The sequence below is a fragment of the Sorex fumeus genome, unplaced genomic scaffold (genome assembly GCF_029834395.1).
Source record: "Sorex fumeus unplaced genomic scaffold, SorFum_2.1 ptg000035l, whole genome shotgun sequence".
Taxonomy (NCBI): domain Eukaryota; kingdom Metazoa; phylum Chordata; class Mammalia; order Eulipotyphla; family Soricidae; genus Sorex; species Sorex fumeus.
In genome coordinates, this window is record NW_026606092.1 from 18,024,943 (window position 1) to 18,047,649 (window position 22,707).

The 22,707-nt window shown below is 39.7% G+C and overlaps 1 pseudogene; it reads left to right on the forward strand.

The window, feature by feature from the left end:
• The first annotated feature begins 22,119 nt into the window (after nt 1–22,119).
• On the forward strand, nt 22,120–22,503 carry LOC130026842 (uncharacterized; annotated as a pseudogene).
• The last annotated feature ends 204 nt before the right edge of the window (nt 22,504–22,707 follow it).

Genomic DNA, 22,707 nt, shown 5'->3' on the forward strand with positions numbered 1-22,707 from the left:
AATGAGTTGGTACCGTCCCTCTTCCCATGAGACTGCAGTTGCCCCGTCACCGCTGGCCCATACCTGGCTGTCCAATAAGCTCTGAGGTGGAGGCCACCCTGCTGCTGAGGGTGGGGGTAGGGGGGGAGGCGGAAGGGAGCAACACCCTTTCCCTTTCGTGGAGGCATGGCACCATAGTTTAATGCATGGTCCATTCACTATTCTGCCGCAAGCTGCTGGGCTCTGGATTAAGTCCTTTTGCCTCTGGAGCCATGGCCATGCCAGAGAGACGCTCATGGGGGGCAACTTGTGACCTCAGTAGGGCGTGAAGGATGAGCCAGTACTGACCCCCTTTCCATGAGACAACAGTTGCCCCATCACCGCCAGCTCATACCTGACTTTCCTATAAGGTCTGAGGTGGCAGCCACCTTGTATGCGGTCCAGATGCAGTTCTGCCAAAAGCCGCTGGGTTTTGAGATTTGTTTTGGAGTCTCTGGGATCATGGCTGTTAAGCAGCTTTATCAGGAGCCAGAGATGCCGTTTGTAGGCGGTGACTCGGGGTCTCATTGGGATGGGGGGGAAAGGGCTGGTTCCACCCCCATCTGGTGAGGCCCTGCATGTCTCATCACTGCAGGCTCAAACCTGACTGTCCAGTGGCCTCTGGAAGATGGCGGTCACACAGCCGCCAGGGGGACCAGGCCCAGGCACAAAACCTATTTCCACCTAGAGTGGCCCAGCGCCAGTAACCTGCTGCAGTAATAGGACACATTTCTGCCAAAAGCCTTTGGGTTCTGAGTTTCGTTTCTGAGTCTCTGGGATCATGGCGGTTAAGCAGTTTGATCAGGAACCAGAGAGGCCATGCTTCCAATTATATAGCTGAGCCAGAGGTGGTTTGTGGGTGTGTCTCCCACTTACCTAACTTTTGGCCATTTACTTTCTTGGTAAACTTTGCCCCAAGTGTTTGGGTTCTGGCAAAGGCATAGCAGCAATTTTGGGGTATCTGAAAGTCTGACAGTGCCATCAGGCTGCTGATGCACTCTCCTCATAGGTACAGATTGACCTACTGGCAGCATCATACCCCCATATTATTATTTTTTAAATGTATTCAATCACCATGATATACAGTTACAAAGTTATTCATCAGTGGGTTTCAGTCATCAGATGCTACACGCAGGTGTTTAAAGAGGGGTTTTGGAGACTGAGAATCTTTTATGATGCCAGCAGTTCTTCTTGATAAGGAAAGTTGTGGGCTAGAGCGAGATTTATTTCAAATGGTATCGAAACCTAGTTCTTTCATTATTCATGACCCTAAAGAAGATTGTTTGACTTTTTAGTTATTGTTTTCCTATCTGTTATAGACGACATATTTATTTTCTGAACTGACCAAACAAAATACCATGTGATGGGTGATTTTAAACATTAGAAATTAATTTTGTCATAGATCTGGAGAGTCCCAAGTCAAGGTAACCTCGAGGTGTCAACAAGGTGGTGAATTTCCAAGCGCTCTGGAGAATGACTTGTTCCATAATGCTCTCTTCCTGATACCTGCCAATAGTGGGTGTTCCTCAGCTTCATGAGACATCACTTCAGTCCGTTCCTCTGTCTTACCCTGACATTTTTCTTGCATGGTACCCACTTGTTATCTTTTTTTGTAAGTCTGTCAGTCATATTGGAGTAAAGTTTACCCTAATCACTTCATCTTTTTTTTCATTTCATTTCATCATCATTTCATCATCCTGTTATTCGTCGATTGCCTCGAGCAGGCCCCAGTAACGTCTCTTTCATCCTAGCCCTGAGATTATATTCAAGGCTCTTTAGGAGAATGAAACCCATCATTGTTACTGGTATTTGGCATATTTGGTATGCCACGGGGAGTTTGCCAGACTCTGCCGTGTGGGCAGTCTACATTCGATAGCCTGCAAGTTTGTCCAAAGTAGGAATGAGATAATAAGATGTCATAAAATATATCCTGATAAGATGTCGCGCGGCCACGAATGCAGAGGATTTGGGTGATCTGGAATTTGGAGGATCTGGGTGGAAGATGCTCGACTCCAATCTGAGTAGGCTTGGAGATCTCGGCCCCGGAACCCGCGTGGCTTTGTCCCTGTGGCAGTACCTTCATGTGTGCGGAGAGTGGTCTCAGCATGGTGGTGGCTGGTCCTGGAGGTCTTCGGCTGCCGAAGCCCTGGTCGGGGTGGGGAGGAAAGCTCAACCCGCTCCCCTCCAAGGGGCCCCGGCGAGGAACAGTCAGGCGCGGGGGCAGAAGACTGCACTGTTCTCGTCCGGGAGCTGGATTTTATAGTCTCCGAGTCTTGGCCATTGATGGGATTACACGGCTCCAGGGGGCCAGGTGGTGGATGTGACCCCCGCCTACTGGAATTTGGAGGATCTGGGTGGAGGATGCTCGACTCCAATCCGAGTAGGCTGGGAGATCTCGGCCCTGGAACCCGTGTGGCTTTGTCCCTCTGCCAGTACCTTCATGTGTGCGGAGAGTGGTCTCAGCATGGTGGTGGCTGGTCCTGGAGGTCTTTGGCTGTCATGCACTTCATCTTAGTTATATTTTCAAAAATCTTATTTCCAAAAAATAATTGTTGGCTTGAACTATATCTTCCCTTGCCCACAATTTGCCATCTCAAGAAGAATTGCTGGCATCATGAAAGATTCTCAGTCTCCAAAACCTCTCTTTGGAGGTAGCATCTGATGACTGAAACCCAGTGATGAAAAACTTTGTAACTGTATCTCATGGGACAATCCCAGGGACAGGGATTTGGACTCGATAATATGTTTTGGGAGGGCAAAACTCAATCCATAATAGTGTAAAAATGATCAAACACATTTTCATTATATTAGGAAGGAATATTAGGAATATTAGGAAGGAATTAAATAAATGAATAAAGCAAAGGTTTGTACCCATGGAAAAGGCATACTTAGACTCCCTAGCTTCTATAATATCTGGCTTTATAATAAAGATTGTTTTAAGTATATATGTCTTAAATTAATAAAATTTGTCTTTGGACACTGGGATGGGACCTATTTGTCCCCCTGGTTCTATTGCCATTAATTCCACGTGTTCCATTAGTAAATCATTATCACCACTATAAAGGATATATATTACTTTAAAGTTGCCTTACATTCTCCTCCTGTAGGGTTTTTTTTTTTTACTCTTTATGAGACTTGATGCTGTTCATGAACTTTCCGTTCTTTCTGTTCAAAATTCTGCTGGAAGTGGCTTTGAGCTGGTATGAACTGGAAATCAGAATGGCTGTGTGAACAAAAAGCAGATGGCAGGATCCCCATTGGAATGTGTGGCCAGCACATGACTGCTATTTGTTTTCACTCTCTAGTAGTCAGCAGACACTGTGATTGTGCTGCAGCTGTGGTGAAATTTACTTCCAGAACTTTTCAGGGCCACAGGACCGTGAATGACTGGGGTTACCTGGGCAGACTAGATTCTAAAAAGGAAGCAAAGTATCTTTTCATTTCCTGGGAACAGGATCTATGGTACCAGTTCCCCAGTGAATGAGCAGACATTTTCATTTTTAAGAGAGACCAGAACTTGTGCATTTTATATAATTATGACTAATTAAATTTCAGGGGTTTTCCAGTTATCTTCTGGTTCAGACCTACAACTTTCTGCATCCTTGAAATTTAGTTTTCTACACCTGTCCCTGAAAACTTTTCAGATTTATCCTATTTTGTGGCTCTTATGTTACTAGTGTCTTCAGTTTCTGATACTGTACACTTTTCACTGAATAAAATGTCTACTTATTTTACCTGGAAATTTCTATCTTCTTAAAACACTAGCTCAGGCTTCATGGCTTCTTCATATCCCATTTAGTACAGACAAGATTTTTTTGTTTGTTTGTTTCCATTTTTAGTCCTTAGGGTTTAGGAATTTATGCTGAATTTCTCCATTCCTGAGATCCAAATACCATCTACATTCTTACTTCCTTTCCTAGGTGACAGAAAACATTCCCTTTGTTCTTAAAAAACTTTTACATACATATTTGTTAACTTTATTTTGAGTTTTATTATAAAATCCCTCACGGAAAAGCCTGGCAAGCTACCTGTAACGTATTCGGTATGCCAAACACAGTAACAAGAAGCCTCAAACTGGAGATGTTACTGGGCCCACTCGAGCAAAATCGATGAACAACGGGAGGACAGTGACAGTGACAGTGATTATAAAATAGCTGGAACTGAAAATATTTTTAAATTATTTTTTCAAGTTTATTATATTTCTTAAGAATTAATAATTCAATTGTTTTAAAATAATCTCTCTTCAGAGGACAAACCTTATTTCAATCTGCTTAAATATTTATAGCTTTTTTTACTTCATATTTAAACATCTATAGACATACAGATATAGATATAACAATCTATATATCTACATATGCTATATGTGCTTATATACACTTATACATCTATAGTAGCACTGCACTGTCCTGTAGTACTGTCCTCCCATTGTTTATCGATTTGCTTGAGGGGGCACCAGTAATGTCTCCATTGTGAGACGACTTGTTAGTGTTTTTGGCGGGGAGCTTGCCAGGCTCTGCCATGCGGGTGGGATACTCTCGATAGCTTGCCCGGCTCTCTGAGAGGGACAGAGGAATCGAACTTGGGTCTGCCGTGTGCAAGGCAAATGCCCTACCCGCTGTGCTATCACTCCAGCCCATACATCTATAATATAATTGCATACATGAAAATATGTATTTGTAGATATATATATATATATATATAGATAGAAAAATATTCTGGTACATATAAATACATAAAAGCATAAAAATGGAATCATATTAATGATTTTAAATTTTTTAGAAATACATTTTCAACTTCATATTATAGATTTCCTTCCAAGCCAGTATATACAGACCTAAATCATTTCCGTGTTTAAGGTGTGTGTGTGTGTGTGTGTGTGTGTGTGTGTGTGTGTGTGTGTATGCACGTGTGTGTGTGTCTTCTTACATTGAACTGAGGAGGTCTTGGGTACTTTCCATCCAACAATTCCTGAGGTTACCTAGGCCATTCTGATGATTCTTGGAATTTCAAGGACACATCTGATATTTTTTAGGGAACCGCAGGTGCTACAACTGGTTATAGCTATGAACCATGAGGTTTCAGAGAAAAAACTGAGGTTGTCATGAGACTTAACCTCTGTACTATCTCTCTGAGCCATAAATCATTCTTTTAGTTGTTGGTTTTGTTGCAGTGCCAGAGATCACGCCCAGTGGTTGTGCCAGGTCAAATGAAGGGCCTCAAACATGCAAAGCATGTGTTTTCCCACTGAGCCACAGCCTTCTCCATGATTGTGATTTCTAACTACTGAAATTGCTTTCTATTATTGGAAAAGGCCCTGGGTATCCCTAACTCACATTCCTCTTAGGGAAGCTGATTACCAGTGAACAGTTCCTATGTTCTTGCATGCATGAGTATTAATAGAGAGCAAGGACAGCAAAGGAAAAATCAACCAAAGGGTTGGTTTTTAACTACAATTTCTTAAATAAAATGGAGTAGGGAAGTTTTCTTTCAGGTGTGTGGTTAATGTAGCATTTAACTTTTATTAAAAGGTGACACAAAAAAACTTTCTGCACAATATCTGTCATATCTGAGAAGCTAACAATTTAGATAATAAACCTAGCTTCCATTTCAAAATCTGACCCTTGGAAAATGAGCCAACCTCTTTATTCCCACTCATGTCCTCTTGTGAAAATTTAAAATTTACACAGCTTTATCTTTAAGAACCAAATTTAATACTTTTATTTCAGAACTTATGATGATTTGAGAAATAAACAGTTCTTTTGTTTTTATATATTTAGCTAAATTAGACTAGTGCAACCTGCCAACCCCTTCCGTTTCTAAATGTTAAGATAAGGAGGCAATTTTGGTGCAAAGAAAGTCTTCAGAAGCATCTGTGGAGACATGGAAGTGAGTTAGGATTGGCTGAAAGAAGACAGATTTATTGGCAGGTTTATGAGTCTGAGAATTCTTGGAAGAAGTTCCTGTTATTCTTGAGATAGATTAGGGACTCCAATTAATAAAATAAATATACTTTGAATTTATTCCAAATAATCGCTGTTCTGATTAAGAACCAATACTTAATTTTTCATGCAGGTATAATTTATTGCAATTGATTATGGTATCAATTAGTTTAGAACTTTTGTTCTTGCATTCATCCTGTTTGTAAAAATCTCTTTGATATGACACCACATACAAGAACAGTAATTCTGGGTCAGCACACAGATTTTGCCAGATATGAAGAGCTGTCTAGCATCAAATTGTGAGCCTCTGTATGTACCTTCAAGTTGGCCTTTGAAGCACATTTATGGATTATCAGAAAGATGCATGTATAAGTTTAGGGGAATTTATAGTGAAATGCATGTGGTCAGCATCTAATGCAGGATAAAATCACCATTGTAAAATGCAAAAGTTAGAGGAAATTAGAGTGCATGTCCAGAAAACAATTGATACTATGTAGGGTTGAAAGAAGGCTGATTACAAAAGCTGGATCCTTATTACTTTTCTAGATATCTTCTACCTACTTCATGCATGCTTTTGAACTTTTTCTCTGCATAACATTATGTATTGCTAGAGTTTTTATGCACGTGTGAGTAGAGTGAGTGTGAGTTAGAGTAGAGTGAGTAAATTAGTTTTGAGGTTTCTTCTATGTTTCAACTTCCAAGGGTCTGGAACTTTGTTTTTATTAGTATACATGAATGTCATGTATATCTAGTAAAAATTAATTTTGTATGTTCAATTAAATCTAACAACCTTCAAATAATCAGGCTAAAGGTTTTTTTTTCCTTCAAGTGCTATGCAGTTTATTCCTAATAACAAAGTTTTTCTTACCAGAAATCAGAAATAAGTCTTAAGTCTAATTAGAGGGTCAAGATTTCTTGATAAATTGACTATAATTTTTTACCTTAAAATCCTCTGTGCACTAGATCATAGAAAAATCTGTGTTAGGAGAGAAGAGATAAATTCCCAAATATCTCATTGCTTTTTATCTAATATTGTTTAATAAAATTGAAAAGTCTGTCTAGAAATTGCTATTTAAGTCAAAGCCAAAAAGAAATTGATAATAAACTTAAATGTATAGTTATGTTTGAGGGTAAATGTATTAATAAAACGAACCATACTTGTCAAGAGAAATAATAATTTATTTATATCTGAACACTTTTACATGTAGAATTTAGGGGAAGATGCCTCAAAAAATGTCAAAACTGCCCATATTTCAAGAAAATCCAAACTACTGCACTCTTCTTAACACTTCTGTGATTTTGAGCAATGCCAACAAAGTGGCAATAGATTATGAATCATTTCAAATCTTCCCATCCTCTCTCTAGTCTTCCCCAATATTACACCTAAAATCCCATCCTTAGAAAACTTTGTAAAAGTATATTTCATACCCTATCAGACTTATTTGTTATTTTATCAGAATCAGTTCTATTGAGAAAGATATGCAATTGATTACAATGCATATGCATACACAGAAGAACTGTAATCACGTGATTACAGAAACTGAGAAGCATGTAGATTAACAATTAGAATGTTGGAGATCCATGAAAGTCAGTGATTTATTTCCAGTCCAAAAGTTGAAAGATTGAACATCCAAGAACATATTGATTTAAGTCTGAGGACATGAAAAGGTCAATGTCCTAGCTCAAGAAACCAGGCAGAAGCTCTTGCCCATTTGTGGAATGTTATGTTTTTTGTCCTACTTATGCCTTCAATTGATTAAATGAGAGACATAAAAGTGAGCTGTAGAGACATGCATGTGAACTGGGATTGATTCAAAGAAGACTGATTTGTTAGCAAGTTTGTAAGAGGTCCACCTATATTAAGGAGGTCAATAAGCTCTACTCAGTCTCCTGATTCATATATAAACACTCTAGCAGACACCAAAAATAACATTTGACCAAGATTTGGGTAGCTTGTGACTCAGGCATCTTAATATGTAAAACTAATCTGCAAAGATGCCACAACTTTGATAAATTCCTTGACAACTTCCAATATTTGACATTTTGATGAAAGCAAGAAAATGCAATCAACATTCAGAGTCTGACTCCAATCACATCATAATGTAACCTAATGGATACTAGGGTGATATTATTACCATGCATGCAAAGTGAAAAAATAAATAAATAAACATATTTTTAAATATTTAAAATAAATACATATTTTAAAATTACTTGAAAATGGAGATCACTGTTCTCAAGACAGAAGGTAGTATCTTCTAATGACTTGAATGTTGTGGGTTATTTATTTTTTTTTTGGAGGGGGCAGTAGGAAGAGTGACATAAATGGAACCATACCTTGGTGCTCAAGATCACTTTTGGTGGTGATCACTCCTATTGGTGTTCAGGGACTCATATGAGGTACTGGGGATCAAACTGGGATAACCCAAGTGCAAGAAAAATTGATTTTATCTCTACTAACCCTCCGTCCAGGCCTTAGATAATGGATACATTTATATTTGTTGTGGGAGAAGCTTCCAAGTGATGCTCAGGGGGTTTAGGGGCAAGGTCATTCTCAGCTAAGAGCGACCAGCAGTTAAGTGTAAATTCTGCTCAGCCTCTGAAGTGCCAAGGATTTTCTGGACCAACCTAGTGGTCCTAGGGAACTCCAGGATCACTTTATGTGGTGCTTAGGTATTGAATTTGGATAGGCCATATGAAATAATGCATCTTAATTTCTGTACTATTTCTCTGGTATGATCTAAATTTTTCATATTTTTCATTTATCATTTTATAAAGGCAATGGCAACTCTTCAACTCATCTGTTAGTTCTTTGGGTACCTAGTTATCCTAGAAATATATATATATATATACATATAATATATGTGTAAAAGCAGTTGTACATATATGCTGTTATAGATTCTGTATCTATCACATGAGTATACAGTGAACATGTGTATTCTGTATATGCAAATTTGCTATGTTAAATTTACATATGTCACATAGCTCTCAGAATAGCTAATTAGATATTTATGCACCATTCAAAATGCACCCTTACTTGTAGTCTGTATCTTTTATTTGGAAATCAGTTATTTGAAAGCAGAAGCATTTCAAATTCAAAAGTGAGATTTAAGTGTTAAAAGAAATTTGGCATAACATATCTGTATTTTCTTTGGAAAGAAAGATTATTGCATTATAGATGATCATATGTAAAATGATGTTGCATCTCAGAGGCACTACATGGAAAGGTAAGGTAGCTAGAATGACTACTTTAGAGACTGCGCATCTAACTTTTCTAAAATATGTGCTTAGGAAATAAAAGACAGAGTCTTCTTAATTGGCCCGGGAAAACAGGTATTAGGAGGACTGACTAATGGTTGTAATCAACCACAAGTGTGTGTGGGGCAGAGGGTAGGTAAACTAGAGAAGGGACCAGTATGACAATAATAGCTTTATATGATCATTCTTGAAAAGATATGAGTATTAAAAGTATGGAAAAGGATATTCCTGATAACTTTTCAGTATCTATATTGCAAACCACAATGCCAAAAAGAAGAGAGAGAGGCAGAGAGAGAAAGAGAGAGACAGAGAAAGAGAAATAGAAAAAAAGGAGAATGAGAGGAGGAGTAGGTGGAGGAGGAAGAGGAGGAGGAGGAGGAAAGGAAGAAGAAGGAAGAAGATGAAGAGGAGGAGAAAAGGAGAGAAAGGAAAGAAGGAAGGAAGGAAGGAAGGAAGGAAGGAAGGAAGGAAGGAAGGAAGGAAGGAAGGCAGGCATGCCTGCTATCGCCATCGAGACAGCCTGGCGGTTGGGGGAGGGGGAGTTATGGGAGGAAAACTGGGGACAATGGTGTTGGGAAATGTACTCTGATAGAGAGAAGGGTGTTGGAACACTGTATGACCGACACCTAATCATGAACAGCTTTGTAGTGGTTTATCTCATAGAGATTCAATTAAAAAATAATAAATTTAAAAAAAATTAAGGCAGTGGTCTTTCAGTGTCAACTCACAGGTGCAATTACTAGGCTCTTCAAAGACTATACTTTAATGCCTTTCAGGTCTCATTGTCTTTACTGTTCTAATACCAGGTCATAATTTTTTTATTTGAATACAGGCTCAGGTTTTCGAAGTCATTTGAATTTGTAACACTTGTCTAGAGAACATTGTGGGAATCAGAGAAAAAATAAAGAGACTGGAAAAGGAAGACCTCTATAGTGATGGGTCAAGTAATATTTTGTTTACCCAGCCCCCGCCTTTCCTTTGCACAAGTGGGTCTGTCTGTGCGTCCCCATCCAGTCCCTGCCTGCCCCAAGCTCCCAATCGCCTGCCACCCAGAGAGCTTCCTCAGGGACCCACCGGAGTGAATTCTCAGCAAGCGCCCACCCAGCCACCACCTTTCCTTTGCACAGGTGGGTCCGGATGTGCATCCCCGCCCTGTCGTGGCCAGTGCACCCGATTGCCTGCCACCAGGACAGCTCCCTGAGGGCACCTGCCGGAGTTTCCTGGGCCCACCCAATCCCCACGTTTACTCTGCAGAAGTACTTGGGCCCAGGTCTGTGAAGTAGCATCCAGAGTTGCTGGGGGTGTGGCCTCCACTGTAGGGCGTAGTGGCGGGTGGGGGGGTGGGCGTGGGGGGGCAAATTAGGCGTGGCTTTCTGCTAGGTCACTCACTTGTCTGCAGTTATATTTCCCACTCTCAGCACTCTCTACTCCCATCCCAACCTTTATCACTTAATTCTGTGGGAAAAGTCCTGGCTGCCTCAAGTACAACACAACAATAATCCACCAACCTACTCCAATTCCAGCAAAAGACCACCGTATGCAAGAAACTGTATAAGCCCAATATAAAAGAGCACCTCCTCCAACACTTCACTAGATGCCTATCATAAGCCACAGAATAAATCTGAGAGAAGGACATATTCTAGAAGGGGGAAAAGGTGACCACATTGATCGACCTTATTCAGAATCCTTTCCAGCAATAAGAAGGAACAGTACTGGTGAACTTGAAGGTTTGACCTATATACAACCACAAGAGTATAAGAAAACAGCACAAACCTCCACTACGAGGAGAGGATGAAGAAAGAGTCCTGAATCCTCAACAGGGTTTATCCACAAATATGATCTCTCTGATAAAGAATTCTGAGATGAAATTTTGAGTATGTTCAAGGAACTCAAAGAATCAATGGAGCAGACATCCAGATTATTAAAAGAAGAAATGAAAGAAACAGTGGAACGGATAGTCGAGAAAATACAGGAAGAAATGAGAGCAGAAATAAGAAAGCTACAAAATGAAGTGTCACAAATAAAGGATTCAGTAGATGAAATTAAAAACTCAGTGGGTGCCCTCAGCAGTAGAATGGCTACAGCTGAGAGAGAGAACTAGTGAGCTTGAAGATGAGCAACGGAAATTGTACAGGCAAAAACAAACAATGTGAAAAGACCTCAAAATACCTCTAAGGTGAATCAAAGAACAAGGGCATGGCTCCAAAAGGAACAACATTAGAATCATTAGATGACCAGAAGCCCAGTGAGGCAACTCCAGTGAGAAACCACGGTTAAATAAAATCATTGCTGAAAAGTTCCCAGAGTTAGAGAATGCAGACATTCAGATCCAAGGAGCCAGAGGGTGCCAGATAAAAGAGACCCTGATAGAAACACTCCAAGGCATATCATAGTCAGAGTGATAAATGCCGCGAATAGAGACACAATACTGCAAGTAGCAAGGTCAAAGAAGGAAATCACATACAAAGGAGACCCCTTAGACGTACAGCAGACTTATCAGAGGAAACCCTCCAAGCCCGAAGACAGTGATGGGATATAGTGAAAAAACTCAATGAAATGAATGCCTCACCAAGAATACTTTACGCAGCCAAACTCTCACTCAAATGCAATGGAACGATATACCATTTTACAGATAAACAACACAACAACTCAGAAACTTCATAGACTCAAAACCAAACCTACAAGAAGGACCAAAAGGGCTCCTGTAATTTAGGAAGGAAAAGAACCATCAGCACAACAAACCCTTAGAGAAAGATGGCACAAAATCCCATGACAATAATCTCTCTCAATGTGAATAGTCTAAATGCAACAATTAAGAGAACCAGAGTGGCAAAATGGATCCAGAAACTGAAACCAACATTCTGTTGCCTACAAGCAACTCTTCTGAACAGTCAGAGCAAACACAAACTCAAAGTTAAAGGATGGGAAACAATCCTGCAAGGAAACAACTCCCTCATAAAATCTGTGGTAACCATACTAGTAGTATCCAACAACATAGATTTCAGATTGAAAAAGATTAGAAAGGAAAGCGAAGGCCATTTTATATTTATCAAGAGATATATACAACAGGAAGAAATCACACTCTTAAATGTATTTGCACCTAATGAGGGACTAGCTAAATACTTAAAACAACTGATAACAAATTTTACGGAGGACATTGCCAGCAATACAACAGTAAATGGAGACTTCAACATCACCTTATAACCTCTGGATAGATCAACAAGAACAAAACTCAACAAGGAAACACAAGCTTTGAAGGAAGAAATAAAAGAGAGAGGGCTAACAGACCTATACAGGGTTTTACACCCCACCCCAAAAAGAAAGAATACACATTCTTTTACATTGCACACGGAACATTTTCCAAAATAGACCATGTTCTGGGTCACAAAACATACCTCAATAGAATCAGGAAGATAGAAAATGTATCAGCTATCTTTTCAGAACACGATGCGCTAAAGATAGAAGTGAATCACACAAAGATACAGAGAACCAAATCAAAAACCTGAAAATTAAACAACTCAATGTTGAACAATGAGTTAGTCAGAAAGGAAGTTAAGGAAGAAATTAAGATACTTGGAAACAAATAAGAATGAAGACACGAGCTACCAGAACCTATGGGATACAGCTAAAGCTGTGTTAAGAGGAAAGTTTATAGCTTTGCAAGCATTCTTCAGGAAGGAAGAAAGGGCCTACATAGACAACTTGATTTCACAGCTCAAGATCTTAGAAAAAGACCCACAAAAGGAACCCAAACACGGTCAAAGGAAAGAAATAATAAAACTTAGAATAGAAGTTAACAATATGGAAACACAAAAAAATATGAAAGGTTTTTTGTGTTTTGCAATGAAACCAAGAGCTGGTTCTTTGAGAAAATAAACAAGACTGATAAACCACTAGCAAGACTCACAAAGAAAGAGATAGAGAAAACCCTAATAAACCGAATCAGAAATGAAAAAGGGGACATCACAACAGACACAGATGAAATTCAAAAGATCATCAGAGACTACTTTGAGAGTTTGCATGCCAAGAGAACCTAGAATAAATGGATAAATCTTGGATTCCTACAATCTCCCAAGACTGAAACAAGAAGACTTGAAATACCTGAATAAACCCATTTATATCAAGGAAATTGAAAATGAAATCAAAAGTGTTCCCAACAATGAAAGCCCAGGCCAAGATGGATTCACTATCGAATTCTTCCAAACATTTATAGGGGACCTATTGCCAGTACTTCTCAATCTTTTTCAGGAAATTGAAAAAAGGGAACTCTCCCAAACAGTTTCTATGAGGGGCATATCTCCCAAATACCTAAAGCAAAAAAAGACACCACTAACAAAGAAAATTACAGGCCAATATCTGATGAACACGGATGCAAAGATCCTCAACAAAATATTATCAAATAGAATCCAACAACTCATCAAAAATATCATACACCATGACCAAGTTGGATTCATTCCGGGGATGCAAGGATGGTTTAACATTGGGAAATCAATCAACATACTCCATCATATCAACAAAAGTAAAGATAAAAACCATATGATCATATCAATAGATGCAGTGAAAGCATTTGACAAGATCCAGCACCTGTTTATGATGAAAACTCTTACCAAAGTAGGCTTAGAAGGAACTTTCCTAAAGATAGTCAAAGCCATCTATCTACATCCAACCCATGGCAAGCATTATCCTCAATGGGGGAAAAACTAATGACCTTTCCTCTAAGATCAGGGACAAGACAAGGATGCCCAGTCTTGCCACTTCTGTTTAATATAGTAATGAAAGTACTTGCAAAAGCAGTTAGACAAGAAAAAGATATTAAGGACATCCAAATAGGAAAGGAAGAAATCAAGCTCTCACTATTCCCAGATGATATGATACTATATCCGGAAAATCCTAAAGCCTCTGCCAAGAAACTCCTATAAACAATAGACTTGTACGGTAAAGTTACAGGCCATAAAATCAATACCCAAAAATCCATGGCCTTCCTATATGCAAATACTGAGACAGAGAAAAGAGACATGAAAAAAGCAATCCCATTCCCAACCGTGCCCCAGAAAACCAAGTACCTTGAATCAGCCTAACTAAGAAGGTAAAGAACCTCTACAAAGAAAACTACAAAACGCTACTCCACAAAATAAAAGAGGACATGAAGAAATGAAACATAACCCCTGTTCATGGATAGGAAGAAGTAACATTGTCAAAATGGTAATACTCCCCAAGGCACTACAGAGAGTCAATGTGATCCCTATAAGGATATCTATGAAATTCTTAGAAGAAATAGATCAAGCACTTCTAAAATTCATTTGGAATAACAAATGCTCACGAATAACTAAAGCAATTATTGGGAAAAAGATGATGGGAGACATTGCCCTCCACAACCTTAAACTCTGCTCCAAAGCGGTAACAATTAAAACAGAAACTTTGGTACATCTACACAGAGGAATACTATGCAGCTGTACTGAAACAAAGGCAAAGCTGTAGACCAATGGAACAGGGTGGAATATCCCTACACACAGACTTATGAACATCTAGTCTTTGATAAGGGAGCAAGTAAGCCTCTTTAACAAATGGTGCTGGCATAACTGACAATGACATGCAAAAAATGGGCTTAGACCTCGACTTAACACCATGTAAAAAAGTTAGAAAAAATGGATTAAAGACCTCAACATCGGACCAGAATCCATAAGGTACATTGAAGACAAGGTCGGCAAAACCCTCCACCATCTTGAGGCTAACGATGTCTTCAAAGGTGACATGCCACTGATCAAGCAAGTGGAAACAGAGATAAACAAATGGGACTATATTAAACTAAGAGGCTTCTGCACCACAAAAGATACAGTGAACAAAATACAAAGACAATCTACAGAATGGGAAAGGATATTCACCCAATACCTATTCAATAAGGGATTGATATTAAGGATATACAAAGCACTGGTTGAACTCCAGAAGAAGAGAACATCTAACTCCACCAAAAAATGTGGTGAGGAAACGAACAGAAACTTTCTCAAAGAAGAAATCCAAATGGCTAAAAGGCACATGAGGAAATGCTCTACACCACTAGTCATCAGGGAGATGCAGATCAAAACAAAAATGAGATATAATCTCACACCACAGAGACTGGTCACATCCAAAAGAACAAAAGCAACTGGTGCTGGCGCGGATGTGGGGAGAAAAGGACTCTCCTTCCCTGCTGGTGGAAATGCCGCCTAGTTCAGTCTTTTTGGAAAACATTATGAACGATCCCCCAAAATTAGAAATTGAGCTACCATTTGACACAGCAACACCACTCCTGGTCATATATCCCAGAGACGCAAAAAAAGTATAGTCAAAATGACATCTGCACTTGTATGTTCATTGCTGCACTGTTCACAATAGCCAAATTCTGGAAAAAACCCAAGTGCCCTAAAAAAGATGACTGGTTAAAGAAACTTTGGTACATCTACACAATGGAATACTATGCAGCTGTTAGAAAAGATGAAGTCATGAAATTTATATACAAGTGGTTCTACATGGAAATTATCATGCCAAGTGAAATGAGTCAGAAAGAGAGGGACAGACATAGAAAAACTGCACTCATCTGGGAAATATAAAGTAACAGAATGGGAGACTAACAACCAAGAAGAGTTGAGATAAGTACCAGAGTTCTGCTCCATGGCTTGGAAGCTGGCAGCACACGCTGGGGGAAAAAGCAGTTCAGATAGAGAAGGGAACACCAAGTAAAGGATGTTTGGAGGACTCGCTCGGGAGTGAGATGCGCATTGAAAGTAGACTATAGACCGAACAGGATGACCACTCAATACCTCTATTGCAAACTATAACACCATAATGGAAATAAAGAGCAAAAGGGAATGCCCTGCCACAGAGGTGGAGTGTTGCAGGGGGTGGGGGGGGGCTGGGGCGTTGGAGGGCTACTGGGGTCATTGGTGTTGGAGAATGGGCACTGGTGGAGGGATGGATACTCGATCATTGTATAACTGAAACCCAAGCATGAAAGTTTGTAAGTCTATACATGTACTTCATGGTTTTTCACTAATAAGAAAAAATAATTAATTAAAAAAAAGAAATATTTTGTTGAGTGAATATGTGTCTACTTTCTTCATTTACATCATTTTAGAATTGTTGTTGGGTTTTTTTGTTTTAGGATTGCATAAGACCATAATACTTTATTTCTTTCCTTCCATAAGCATTTTACCTTTCTTTTCTAAAGTGCTATCCCATGTCTATTTATTAAGAGTTACTATCACTTGCTCTGGAGTGATAGCACAGCGGGTAGGGCGTTCGCCTTACAAGCGGCCAACATGGCCGACCCGAGTTCGATTCCTCCACCCCTCTCGGAGAGCCCGGCAAGCTACCGAGAGTATTCCATATGCCAGACACAGTAACAACAAAGTCTCCAATGGAGACGTTACTGGGCCCGCTCGAGCAAATCGACGATCAACGGGAGGGCCTTTACCTTACCTTTACCTATCACTTGCTCTTAGGTTGGGTGAAGAGAGTTTTTCTTGATTGGACTCTTTTACTGTCCTTTGGATTATGTTATTATCATCCTTAACCTTTAATCTGTGTGTGTGTGCTTGTGTGTATGGATGTGTGTGTGTGTGTGTGTCTGTCTGTCTGTCTGTCTCCTTGATTAATTCTAATACAGGGTAAAGACAAAATTAGCCAAAATATTCTCATTGTATTTGAGAAAAAGAAACTTTCCTTTTTAATTCTATTAAGCTTTTACAAAAAAATTGACCTCCTTTTTCACAAAGAAAAGAACTTCTAATAGTGTACCTAGAATTTTAATTCAAATAGTGGTAGTCAAAGGTAAGTGGACTTGAGTACAAAGTAGATCAAATTAGATCTACTGCCAGTTCAATGGAATACTTTAAATCTGACTAAACACCTACTATTTATTTCCCTCTCTTTATTTCCTCAAATGAATGAAGATCCTAACTTTTTGCTGAGAACTCTCTCCTTGGGGTTCCAAGGTATTCCAAAATTCATTTTTTATAAGTATCACCTTAAATCCCCAAAGAGCACTCAAAATGGGAAAGTCCTTTCTGTCTAGACTAATATTTCCTTCCTGTGACCTTAGATTGCCAATATGAGCAATTCACAAGGTTTTCATTGTCTTTATAAAAATCATATCAGAGGTACTTTTTGGCTCGGATGTTTCTTCCAGGTATAGCTTCATTAACCTTTTGTTAAAGCAGTTTGTGTCTTTCTGTATTGCTCAGGTTTTTCCAATATTTTATATCTAGATCATGTCTTGGATCCTTAGATATCCAGCTCCCAGAAGGCTTGGCTATGTCTTGTTTCACAATGACCAGAATGTTTCATCAAATGTATCCATTACTACTTATAGAGCCCCATGCTCTCATAAATCATGACAATGCTTCTAAAAACAGGGGCCTATTTACCAAGACATAATTACAAACATATCAAATACAACTGGACATAAATGAGTCATTTAAAGCATTTTCTGAGCTATGTTTCACAAAACCTTGCTAATATGCCACAATCAAATAAATTTAGGAAACAGTCTATACAATAGCTCTTTGGGGGAAAATCATCAATTGCTTAGAACATTAAATGCCCTGTGAAATCCTTCAGTAAAGACAGTTGATTGGTTTTTTTATACTAAGTGTAATTCAACTTAATTGACCATGGAATACTCTTTTATTCCCAATAGAATTTGCTTTTAAAATATCTTAATATTCTGTAGACCACTGGTGAGGAAATGTGGATTTAATACCTTCCAATTGTCATCTTTTAATGCAACGACTTTTCTCATTAATGTTCTCTCTCATTTTCCTAGGTGACTGTTTTCATACATCAGCATTATACTAAATCCTTCAGCACTTGTTTCCCAAGTTCTACTGATGACTTGATTCTAACTTCACTCTCTGTAGTAGAAGAAATACTGAAACTTCTTAATGTTCTCATCACTATACTTAGCACTGAACTTGCACCTGTGTCATATTCACTGTCCTATCTCCTGGCACTGCTAATTAGTTGTCCACACCCTGACAAGAGGCTGACACTGCTGTGACGTGAAGAAACCCATCCTGCTAAGCTTTTAAATCTAAAGCTACTTGAGAACTTTGCATCTACCATGACCTCCCACGTCATAACTTTTCATTATCTACTAGTTATTTTCCAAAACGTAAACATATTAAACTATCTCTTGTATTAAAACAAAAGAAAAAGTCTAATTTTCTTTTTAAATTTCTCTTCTAGCTACTTCATTCTGGTTTGCAGTACTTCTTTATATTTTTTTTAAGTAGGAACCATGATTTACAATACTGTTGACAGCAGAACATAGACATACCATGTTCCAACTCCAGTTCCACCACCAGTATTTTTATCCCTCCACCAATAATGCCAGGTTCCCTCCCAGTGCCCAACCTTCTCCTTGATAGACACATTAAAAATAAATTGAGGCATTGCGATTTATAATATTGTTAATGAAAGTTTCTCACATATATAATTCCTGTGCCATACCTATCGCCAGTATACACATATTCCCTTCCCAAGGCCCCAGTGTCCTCTTTTAGCCTTACCCACTCAGCTTTTTTTGGAACAGTTCTCTCCTTGCATTGCCTTTGGCCCTTTGTTACTATCTTGCTGTGTATCTCCATCTCTCTCTGTCTCTGTCTCTCTGTCTCTGTCTCTGTCTCTCTCTTTAACGGAAAGAATCATTATTTACAAATTCAGTCATAGTTGGGTTGTAGACCTACTATGTTCTAGCACCAATCTCACCACTAGTGTTCTCTTCTGTCCACCAGGGTGCCCAGGATCCCTTCCACCCAAACCCCTATCTACACCCTGCCACCCAGACAGGAACACTTTTAAGTTTGGTTCTTGAAGCTTAGATCTCTTGTTTTCAGTGTTTTTGACTCTGGTTTAGTTATTTAGCTATAACACTCCTTTATGTCACCCATATACTCAGAGCCCTTTGATCCCTGCTCCCCTTTACTTCCCTTCTATCTCTTCTCTCCCTCCCCTGTTTCTTTCCTTCTCTGTCCTTGTCAGAATACTCTTGGGCCAAGAGCCCTTCAAACAATGGAATCAAGAGCCCCTTTCAAACAATGCACCCAGTGATCCTATATACCACGCATAGGTGAAATCATCCTGTGTTCGATTGGCAGATGCTTTAACTTTAAAAAAATTATTAAAGCACAGTGATTTTCAAAGTTATTCATAGTTTAGTTTTAGGCATACAATATTGGAGTACCAATCCCACCACCACTATCTACTTTCCTCCTCCAATGTTATCTCCCATTTCCCTCTCCCTACCACCCCACTTACCCTCTCAAAGGCACCTTTTCTAAGTTCCATTGTTAAATTTGGGTCTCTTGTGTTCATGGTGTGTTCATGGTGGTTGACTCGGTGGTTTGAATTTTTAAGTTTAATTAGTGTATTTTTGACTCCTATACTTTTAGTAGTATTTGTTCTAGTGCTTTAGCTATATTCAGACAGACACTGGTTAATCCAAGGCCCTAACTCTTGCCCTTATGTTACCTCCAAACTATCTGTTTGGCTGTTACACTCCCCCTGTGACCCCCCTCTTCCCACCTCCTCTCCCACACATGTAAACACTTTTCTCCTTGCAAGGAATTTTTAAATTTTTTTAAAGGCCCTCCCGTTGATCTTCGATTTGCTCGAGCGGGCCCAGTAACGTCTCCATTGGAGACTTTGTTATTACTGTGTCTGGCATATCGAATACTCTCGGTAGCTTGCCGGGCTCTCCGAGAGGGGCGGAGGAATCGAACTCGGGTCGGCCATGTTGGCCGCTTGTAAGGCGAACGCCCTACCGCTGTACTATCGCTCCAGCCCTCGCTCCAGCAAGGAATTTTAGTTTCCATTATTTAGGGCCAAGAGTTGTCAGCACAACTTCTTGAGGGGGGTGTTCTGTAGTCACTGCCTCTACTGATTTCTAGTTCATTCTCTCTATAACTTATATCAAACAGGATTTTGCCATCTGAAGCCAGTCTTCATTCACTGCTCTCAGAAACTATTCTTGACACACTGACAAACCAAACGGTACGTTCTCACTAGACGTCATCAATTGATTGTAAATGACAGTGTTAAAATCACTTATCATGAAAATACCTTCTTAAATAATGTTATTTGAATTTCTTTGCTTCTCACTGCATTATAACAAAATAAAATGAAGTGAAATAACATTCATTAGAGCCCTACTATAATCAGTGCACAGTATTCAACATCTATGGCAAGATGCCAGATGGCTCAGTTCACATTTAGTCACATTTTGTGGGTCAGTGGGTTAGCACCTGATCCAACTGAGCATTTTCTTCCTTTTGAAATACTAGGTTTTTTTCTCACAATGTATCAGAAAGGATCTAGATATTTGTTTTAAATTTCTGACACAGAGGTAGCATGGACTTCTTGCTTGCACCTGTTCTCCTTGTCCTCTAAACTGATTGGATGGTGTATGCACTGTAACTCTTGAAATCAAAGTTTTGTAAGTCCCAATCTTATAAAGTGACAACTAGCAAAACTCCCCAAACTTTGGCACACAAGGACAGAGAATCTTTATTATTTTGGTATGAAAGAAATATTCCATTTTTCCTCTCTAGTTTCTAAAGCTGTTGGATACAGAAATATACTGAAAAATAACTTCAGATGAAGTTGTCAAACACTGTCCTCTCCTTATTCATGGATTTGCTTTAGCGGGCTCAGTAACGTCTCCATTTTGAGACTTGTTGTTACTGTGTTTGGCATATTGAATACGTCACGGGTAGCTTGCCAGGCTTTGCTGTGTGGGCGAGAAAATCTCAGTAGCTTGCCAGGCTCTCTGAGAGGGGCGGAGGAATTGAACCCAGCTCGGTCTGGCTGGCTACATGCAAGGCTAATGCCCCACCACTGTGCTATCGCTACAGTTGTATAAGATGTAAATAAATGTCACAGAGACTTGTTTTCTAATAAATACTCCTGTCTGGATTTTTCTTCCTCCAGATATTTATATAGCTTCTCTCTTATTTCACTCAAATCACTTTAAATGTCATCTAATTAGAGAGAACTTCTCTCACCCCCCCCCCCCCCGGTAACCTCCTTATCCTCATTAACTTTTGCATTGTATATGAATTAATTCAGCTGTCTCTTATTAAACTGGAAGTTTCATAGTGTTCAGAATTTTTTTGTGTTCATTGTTGAAATTCTACCTTTGAACCTGATCGAACAGGAGATCCATGAATAGTTAAATTAATATGTGAAAAGTTATGCTCAGAAACTCTATATACCTCTCAAATTTTTTATTCTAATTTCTTTGCTCGAGGTAAAGGCCCTCCTGTTGATTTGCTCGAGCGGGCCCAGTAACGTCTCCATTGGAGACTTTGGTGTTACTGTGTCTGGCATATCGAATACTCTCGATAGCTTGCCGGGCTCTCCGAGAGGGGCGGAGGAATTGAACTCGGGTCGGCCATGTTGGCTGCGTGCAAGGCAGACGCCCTACCCGCTGTGCTAGTTTTGGCTAGAACCAGAAGTGCTCAGAATTTACTCCTGACTCTGCACTCAGGAATCACTCCTGATGGTGCTCAGGGGACTATATTGGCTGCCAGAGATTCAACCAGGGTTGTCTATGTGCAAAGCAAATGCTCTACCCACTGTACTATCACTCTGACCCAACCCTCTAAAAGTTTTGAAGAATATATCACTCTGATGATATTCCCAGGTAAGGAATTAAAATGTCCAATATATTCTTTCAGTATGGAAAACCATGAGCCCAGCAAGCTACCGATGGTATCCCACCTGCACAGCAGAACCTGGCAAGCTACCATGATGTACTAAATACGCCAACAACAGTAGTAAAAATGGGTCTCATTTCCCCAACCCTGAAGGAGTCTCCAGCTGAGTTGGGAAGAACGAGAGGGCTCTTACTAAGCAGATGGCACATAAGTGAATGGGTGAGAAGGCGCCCCACAAGCAGCTGGACATCAAGGAGGCCCACAAGAGCACACCAGACACAGGCAGTGTGAAGAAGCTGCACCACTACCGGCCCGACACCGAGGCGCTGCTGGAGATCTGCCTCTACCAGAAGTCCACTGAGCTGCCTATCCACAAGTTGCTGTTTCAGCGGCTGGTGCACAATATCGCAGATCGCGTAGGACTTCAAGACCGACCTGCACTCCCACAACTGGGCCTTCATGGTGCTGCAGGAGGTGTGTGAGACCTATCTGGTAGGACTCTTCAAGGATACCAACTTTTGCACCATCCACGCCAAGTGTTTCACCATTATGCCCAGGACATCCAGCAGGCATGCCGTATCCTCGAAGAGAGGGTATAAAGTTAACGAGGCTAAAATCTCAGGACTGGGACAAATGGAGACACCACTGGTGCCTGCTTGAGCAAATTGATTATTAATGAGATGACAGTGCTACATTGCTATGAAAAACCAGTTTAATCACAAATATGACATTAATACACATAATTTGCCAATAGGAAGAAGAGAATAATTCATTTCCATAAATTTGTTATTTTATCCCTGTGT